We start from the raw sequence: 9,580 nt of genomic DNA on the forward strand, positions 1-9,580 counted from the left end.
GCACTAGTTACCATAGTCACAAAGTCCAAATTGGTTATATCATACAAACTCATGAAAACCCCCCCAAAAAATGTTGGTCTTAATTGAAGGTTAGGGTTGGTCATAAGGTTAGCAGTGTGGTTAAGGTTAGGGTTGAGGAGAGGTGAGGTTTAAAATCAGATTTTATCTGTTTATAACTGTGAATGTTGTTCAACTAGTGATGAAAAATTTACACTGGACAAAAATATAAAGGCAATATGCAACAATTTCAAAGATTGTACTGAGTTACAGTTCATATAAGGAAATTGGTCAATTGAAATACATTCATTAGGCCCTAATATATGGATTTCACATGACTGGGAATACAGATATGCATCTCTTGGTCACACATACCTTAAAAAAGGAGCGTGGATTTAAAAAAACAGTCAGTATCTGGTGTAACCACAATTTGCCTCATGCAGTGTGACACATCTCCATCGTATAGAATTGACCAGGCTGTTGATTGTGGCCTGTGGAATGTTATCCCACTCCTCTTCAATGGCTGTTCGAAGTTGCTGGATATTGACTGGAACTGGAACACGCTGTCGTACACATCGATCCAGAGCATCCCAAACATGCTCAATGGGTGACATGTCTGGTTATTATGCAGGCCATGGAAGAATTGGGGACATTTTTAGCTTTCAGGAATTGTGTACAGATCCTTGTGACATGGGGCCATGCATTATCATGCTGAAACATGAGGTCATGGTGGCGGATGAATGGCACACGGGCCTCCAGATCTCGCCAGGGTATTGTAAATAAGAATTTGTTCTAAACTGACTTGCCTAGTAATAGAGGTTAAATCAAAAAAATATATAAACATCTCTGCGCATGAAAATTGCCATCAATAAAATGCAATTGTGTTCGTTGTCCGTATCTTATGCCCGTCCATACCATAACCCCACCACCATCATGGGGCACTCTGTTCACAATGTTGACATCAGCAAACTGCTTGTCCACATGATCCCAAACACGCTGTCTACCATCCATGAAGAGCACACTTCTCCAGCGTGCAAGTGGCCATCGAAGGTGAGCCTTTGCTCACTGAAGTCAGTTACGACGCCGAACTGCTGTCAGGTCAAGACCCTGATGAGGACGACGAACACGTAGATGAGCGTCCCTGAGACGGTTTCTGACAGTTTGTGCAGAACTTCTTTGGTTATGCAAACAAACTCACAGTTTCATCACCTGTCCGGGTGGCTGGTCTCAGGCAATCCTGCATGTGAAGAAGCCAGATGTGGAGGTCCTGGGGTGGTGTGGTTACACAGGGTCTGGGTTGTGAGGCCTGTTGGATGTATTGCCAAATTCTCTGAAATGACGTTGGAGGTGGCTTATGGTAGAGAAATTAACACAACATTTTCTGGCAACAGCTCTGGTGGATATTCCTGCAGTCAGCATGCCAATAGCAAACTCCCTTAAAACATGAGACATCTGTGGCATTGTGTTGTGTGACAAAACAGCACATTTTAGAGTGGCCATTTATTGTCCCTAGCACATGTGGTACCTCTGTAATGATCATGCTGTTTAATCAGCTTCTTGATATGCCACACCTGTCAGGTGGATGGGTTATCTTGACAAAGGAGAAATGCTCACTAACAGAGATGTCAACAACTCTGTGCACAAAAATGGAGAGAAATCAGCTTTTTGTGCGTATGGACATTTTCGGGGATCTTTTATTTCTGTTTAAAAGCTGAACATATGCACAGCCAGGTACTTTTTGTAGGTGCTGGAGTTGTAGGTGAATTCATGGAAAACAAAAAGGAAAACGCTGTTCATGCTCCCAAGAGATTTTATTATAACAACTCTTTAACCCTGAGGTCAAAGCATTGTGTGCTTGGTATTCCTTGGGTCCCAGACCAGATGGGAGAGTTAATACACATGGGAGAGTACGGAGAGTATTCACACCTGCATTCTTAATTTTTGCAGTCTCTCTTTGATGATAAGGGTTACAGCATGAATAATTCTGTAGTATTAACAGAACCCACGGAGTGCAGAGAAAACCCACAAAAGAAGAGAGAAGGAAAGAAGAGGGACTGAGTGTGAGTTCTGCTCCTGCCTGGGGTGAAAGTTTGTCCTCCTTGATAGCTGCAGACCAGGAACCTGGCCAGAGACACACACATCCCATGTCAACAACTGTTACCTTTTACACTGCAACATCTAGCGCAACACGTTTTTCCATCCCATGTATTGTTCACACACAGGATTGTGTCTATGTCATCGCACTAAAACGCACACATACCTGTTGAATCTATAACAAACAAACAAATATATCTTACAATACAGTATAATGATAGGGAAGTCACTTGCCTAATTTTCAGCTTCCGCTGACAAGCCGTGTCGTAAAATATGCAGCCCTGTAATGTAATTAAGTACGAGACAAATGGCCAGCGGCCCAGATGAGACAGCTATACCACTCCAAGTCTGTTTCTTGGTATGTGTGTGCGTGTGAGTGCAGGAAGCCACAGATATTGAGTCTGAATTTAGAGCTCAATACAAATCCTTTATTCTGTTAATGTATTACATACTTGCATATCAAAGCGTGGGTCCACCAACAAAAGCGTTTTTTAAAATTTAAGCAATATTCCAAGGGGCATTACAGTTTTTGCCGGTTGCATAATAGCATGGATCTTAATCAAAGTGTGAACCTCTTATTGGTCTCTAGAATAGGATCAGCAGAGATGAGCAGGGAGGCAAACCACTAGACAGAAACAAGCAACTCCATAAGTTTAATGCATCTCACAGCCATTGTGGTGGAAAAGCCAGATTCATAATTCTACAGGCCGAGTCCTTACCCCTGGTCCACTGCTCCAAAAAACACAAAGTGTGTCAGATCTAGACAGAAAGGTGCAGAGTGCACTGAAGACACACACAGTCATACACAGTCTCTCTCTCACACGCCACACACACACACGCACACACGCACACACGCACACACGCACACACACACACACACACACACACACACACACACACACACACACACACACACACACACACACACACACACACACACACACATTTTAAATACTTTATTTGAATCCACCAATCAAATGTACAAAAAAAGGATCCAAACATTCCAAAGGTCCCTGTATGCATGTCACTCAAGGGTACAGCTCTAAACAGCTTGGCTGCCTACGACAGCTGAAACAGAGCAGTACCTAGACAATTGGTAAATTCAGCGTCATTCTAGATGGACTGGGATTGAAAGGTTGATTCAAAAGCATTCTTAACAATGAAAGGTAACTTTATTATCTGCTCCGCTCTCAGAGGAGAAAGTGTTCCTAAAATGGATTCTTTTGCCGAATGTTTTCAAAATAAATGTTATTCAGTCTTATCAAATGCTAAGTTGTAATCTATTTTTTGTTCGATAGTATAATAGTGTTTAACTTAAATACAGGTGTTTAAGATAGAGGCATCTATCTTACAGAGAAGGACTAGATGTTTGTTAATATGAAAAATTATTTATTGTAGATTTGTTACGCACACACACACACACACACACACACACACACACACACACACACACACACACACACACACACACACACACACACACACACACACACACACACACACACACACACACACACACACACACACACACACACACACACAGTGTTAGACAATCTGCGGACTAAATCTGAGGTCTGTCAGTTTCTAGTTGAAAGATGCACAAACACTGTGTAAATATTCCCCCCCAAATTCCAGTATTCTGTAGCCTGGTCCCAAATCCGTTTATGCTCTTTCCAACTCCATTGCTCCATCATTGTCAATCCATCCCGACGACATGGGGCTTTGAGTCTACACCGTTGCTGCCTAAACAGGCAGCAGACTTCATAAATTCCTGGAGAAGCTGTGTGTCTAACTACCTACAACCGGAAGCTGCGTTTACTCCGCGGAGGTCTGAAGGGCAAATCCACTGTGAACTCTCTGTAGGCTGCCATAGTGGTGCCAATAAGTCACAAATCCGGTGCGACCTTTGCTGGTCAGAGGAATTACACCGAAGTTACACACAAGAATGATCTTTATTTCCAGAGGAAATATGAGATGGACGTGGTTCTGTACAAAGAGCGATATGAATGAATACTGTTCAAACAGATACAGTAGCAATACAATGTAATGGGGAATTTAACAGTGAATAGCAAACTAGAGCAATCTACAGTGGGGCAAAAAAAGTATTTAGCCAGCCACCAATTGTGCAAGTTCTCCCACTTAAAAAGATGAGAGAGGCCTGTAATTTTCATCATAGGTACACTTCAACTATGACAGACAAAATGAGGGAAAAAAATCCAGAAAATCACATTGTAGGATTTTTTATGAATTTATTTGCAAATTATGGTGGAAAATAAGTATTTGGTCACCTACAAACAAGCAAGATTTCTGGCTCTCACAGACCTGTAACTTCTTCTTTAAGAGGCTCCTCTGTCCTCCACTCGTTACCTGTATTAATGGTACCTGTTTGAACTTGTTATCAGTATAAAAGACAGCTGTCCACAACCTCAAACAGTCACACTCCAAACTCAACTATGGCCAAGACCAAAGAGCTGTCAAAGGACACCAGAAACAAAATTGTAGACCTGCACCAGGCTGTGAAGACTGAATCTGCAATAGGTAAGCAGTTTGGTTTGAAGAAATCAACTGTGGGAGCAATTATTAGGAAACTCGGAAACCCTCCCGAAAGGAGGGCGAGGGAGGGCTTTGTATGTGTCACAGAAGTTAGAGTAGCAATGATTCAGAATGCTGCCAGCCCGAGTCGCGCATTCGATATGCTGATAAAAATTTAGGGAGCCTTGTTTTCATATTAGCTTTGTTAAAATCCCCAGCTACAATAAATGCAGCCTCAGGATATGTGGTTTCCAGTTTACACAGAGTCCAATTAAGTTCTTTCAGGGCCGTTGAGGTGTCTGCTTGGGGGGTATATACACGGCTGTGATTATGATCGAAGAGAATTCTCTTGGTAGATAATGTGGTCGGCATTTGATTGTGAGGAGTTCTAGATCAGGTGAACAAAAGGACTTGAGTTCCTGTATGTTGTTATGATCACACCACAACTCGTTAATCATACGGCATATACCACCACCCTTCTTCTTACCAGAGAGATGTTTGTTTCTGTCGGCGCAATGCGTGAACAAACCGGGTGGCTGTACCGACTCTGATAACGTATCCCGAGTGAGCCATGTTTCCGTGAAACAGAATGTTAGTCTCTGTCTCTCTGGAAGGCAACCCATGCTCGAATTTCGTCTAACTTGTTGTCAAGAGACTGAACATTGGCGGGTAGTATACTCGGGAGCGGTGAGCCCGTCTACGGCGCCTGACCAGAAGACAGCTCCGTCTGCCCCTTCTGCGGCGCCGTTGTTTTGGGTCGCCTACTGGGATCCGATCCATTGTCCTGGGTGGTGGTCCAAGCAGAGGATCTGCTTCGGGAAAGTCGTATTCCTGGTCGTAATGTTGGTAAGTTGACGTTGCTCTTATATCCAATGACTGTAAAAATATGAGAATGCTTCCTGAGCATGTTTACAACAAAACCATCATGACAACTAGCCATAATAACAACCAATAACAAGTTTAAGTACACAACAAGTTACAATAGTCACACCCACTTCTGTCCACGCACACCATCACACATGTCCACCTGGAGAGAGAATGAGGAGTCTCGGATCTGAGCAGGCAGAAGTGCTGTCAGTTGTCCGCCCCCTTAGCAACCTATCAGTGGCCTGGTCACAGAGGTCACTGGGATTTTTTATTTTGTTGTCACTCTGGCACTGTCGGGAATGGGTTGCGTGAGGTCTGAGATGTGATAACAGAGGGACAGCACCACTGGGAGTGGGAATTCACTACAATTTGGCATAACAATTCCATAAAGAGTTGGCGAGTAAACAGAAACAGTGAAGAAGAAAAAAAGTATAACATACCCAGCCATCACGTCTTGAGAGGTCTTAAGACATGTTTTAAAAAGGTGGACTCAGCTAAATGACTTTGCCACGAACAGCACTGCAGATATTGAGATGAGCGAGATGCAACAATTTTCTCTCACACAGTCACACACAGTGTCGGCGCATGTGCACGGGTTCGCTTCACACTGTTCACAGTGTGGTAGCCAGGGCACCAAAACAGTGGAGAAGTTGATCCTCACGCTTCAACGCTATTGGTTGTTCTGGTCACAGACAGGATGTGCTTACCATTATATATTTAATTATATGGTGTAATATGGTATTCTGTTATAGGCTATGATGTCAGAAAGAGGTGTAGCCACAACACAGGTGTAGCCATGTCAGCTCATGTCATACCACATCAAAGAATAAGTGCTGCACATCATGCACTATTTACAGCATCATCATCATGCATCATGATATAATAACAGCATCATCAGGTGGTACTGATCCTTCCTATCAATGGGACCCCTTCCACCCCAGTGGACTCAGGACTTCAGCATGACTGGCAGCTGATGCAAACACCACCTGGGGTGCTGACTGTGTCCTGACCCACCAGCCCCAGAACTGTTGGTCCACATCTCTATTGGCCCATAAGCCTCACCGGAAGAGGGGAACATACTGTATCCCTAGAGTAACCTGCTTTTCCACATTTTTAAAAGCCAATGGGCGATATAATTTTCCCCTTTAACCTGTATTTATAGGGCTATTTACAGAAAAATACAATGAAAATAAAAATAATGGACCATGAGTGCGGTTCTACTTTTTTCATCTAACACCCTGCCTCATCTATCACCTTGCCTCAACTATCACCTTGCCTCAACTATCACCTTGCCTCAACTATCACCTTGCCTCATCTATCACCTTGCCTCAACTATCACCTTGCCTCAACTATCACCTTGCCTCAACTATCACCTTGCCTCAACTATCACCTTGCCTCAACTATCACCTTGCCTCAACTATCACCCTGCCTCATCTATCACCTTGCCTCAACTATCACCTTGCCTCATCTATCACCTTGCCTCATCTATCACCTTGCCTCAACTATCACCTTGCCTCAACTATCACCTTGCCTCAACTATCACCTTGCCTCAACTATCACCTTGCCTCAACTATCACCTTGCCTCAACTATCACCTTGCCTCAACTATCACCTTGCCTCAACTATCACCTTGCCTCAACTATCACCTTGCCTCAACTATCACCTTGCCTCATCTATCACCTTGCCTCATCTATCACCTTGCCTCAACTATCACCTTGCCTCAACTAATACCCTGCGTCAACTATCACCTTGCGTCAACTATCACCTTGCGTCAACTATCACCTTGCCTCAACTATCACCTTGCGTCAACTATCACCTTGCCTCAACTATCACCTTGCCTCAACTATCACCTTGCCTCAACTATCACCTTGCCTCAACTTAGACAGTGGCTGATCAGCTGTGGAGAACTTCTCTTAAGAAGATTGCAGTTCTGCCTGGGAACCCAGCCCTCTCTATCATCCAGCTGACCCTAAAGGATTTCTTCAGGGTCATGTATAATTTTTAGCCATGAAGTATTCACTCACAGTTCTACATGAATCAAATCAAATTTTATTTGTCACATGAGCCAAATACAATTGGTGTTACCGTGAAATGCTTGCTTACGAGGCCTTCCCAATGATTCAGCAATGAAAAATAATAATACAAATAAAACAAGAGGTAAAAAATAAAATACAGTAGAATGGAGCAACAGTGCATTCGGAAAGTATTCAGACCCCTTGACGTTCTCCACATTTTTGTTATGTAACAGTTTTTTTTTTTTAAATCCCTCATCAATCTACACACAATACCCTATAATGACAAAGCTATTTTTTGCAAATGTATTAAAAATGAACAACTGAAATATCACATTTCAATAAGTATTCAGACAATTTACACAGGACTGTGTTAAAGCACCTTTGGCAGTCATTACAGCCTCAAGTATTTGGGGAGTTTGTCCCATTCTTCTCTGCAGATCCTCTCACGCTCTGTCAGGTTAGATGGGGAGTGTCGCTGCATAGATATTTTCAGGTCTCTCCAGAGATGTTCAATCGGGTTCAAGTCCAGGCTCTGGCTGGGCCACTCAAGGACATTCAGACACTTGTCCCAAAGCCTCTTCTACGTTGTCTTGGCTGTGTGCTTAGGGTCATTGTCCTGTTGGAAGGTGAACCTTCGCCCCAGTCTGAGGTCCTAAGCACTCTGGACATGGTTTTCATCAAGGATCTCTCTGTACTTAGCTCCTTTCATCTTTCCCTCGATCCTGGATAGTCTCCCAGTCCCTGCCACTGAAAAACATCCCCACAGCATGATGCTGCCACCACCATTCATCACCGTAGGAATGGTGCAAGGTTTCCTCCAGACGTGACGCTTGGCATTCAGGCCAAAGAGTTCAATCTTGTTTTCATCAGACCAGAGAATCTTGTTTCTCAAAGTCTGAGAGTCTTTAGGTGCCTTTTGGCAAACTCCAAGTGGGCTGTCATGTGCCTTTTACTTAGGAGTGGCTACCGTTTGGCCATAAAGGCCTGATTGATGAAGTGCTGCAGAGATGGTTGTCCTTCTGGAATGTTCTTCCATCTCCACAGAGGAACTCTGGAGCTCTGTTAAAGTGACCATCGGATTCTTGGTCACCTCCCTGACCAAGGCCCTTCTCCCCCGATTGCTCAGTTTACCCTTCCCCAGTTCTGTGCTTCGACACAATCCTTCGACGTCATGGCTTAGTTTTTGCTCTGACATGCACTGTCAACTGTGGGACCTTAAATAAACAGGTGTGTGCCTTTCCAAATCATGTCAAATCAATTAAATTTACCACAGGTGGACTCCAATCAAGTTGTAGAAACATCTCAAGGATGATCAATGTAAACAGGATGCACCTACAGTGGCTTGCGAAAGCATTCACCCCCTTTGGCATTTTTCCTATTTTTTGGGGGGGGGGGGGTAATTTGATTAACTTCTACTTGCACACAATCCCGGATCCGGGAGCACCCCCATCAGTAAAAAATCAGACTAGCATAGCCTAGCATAGCGTCACAAGTAAATACTAGCATCTAAATATCATTAAATCACAAGTCCAAGACACCAGATGAAAGATACACATCTTGTGAATCCAGCCATCATTTCTGATTTTTAAAATGTTTTACAGGGAAGACACAATATGTAAATCTATATAATATGTAAACCACGATAGCAAAAGACACAGCTTTTTTTTCCCACCATTTTTTTCCTGCATAGGTAGCTATCACAATTTCAACCAAATAAAGATATAAATAGTCACTAACCAAGAAACAACTTCATCAGATGACAGTCTGATAACATATTTATTGTATAGCATATGTTTTGTTTGAAAAATGTGCATATTTCAGGTATAAATCATATTTTACCATTGCAGCCACCATCACAACTCTCACCAAAGCAACTAGAATAACTACAGAGACCAACGTGAATTACCTAAATACTCATCATAAAACATTTATGAAAAATACACAGCGTAGAGCAAATGAAAGACAAAGATCTTGTGAATCCAGCCAATATTTCAGATTTTTTAAGTGTTTTACAGCGAAAACACAATATAGCATTATATTAGCTTACTACAATAGCCAACCACACAACAGCATTGA

The sequence above is a fragment of the Salvelinus fontinalis genome, chromosome 37 (genome assembly GCF_029448725.1).
Source record: "Salvelinus fontinalis isolate EN_2023a chromosome 37, ASM2944872v1, whole genome shotgun sequence".
In the NCBI taxonomy this organism is placed as follows: domain Eukaryota; kingdom Metazoa; phylum Chordata; class Actinopteri; order Salmoniformes; family Salmonidae; genus Salvelinus; species Salvelinus fontinalis.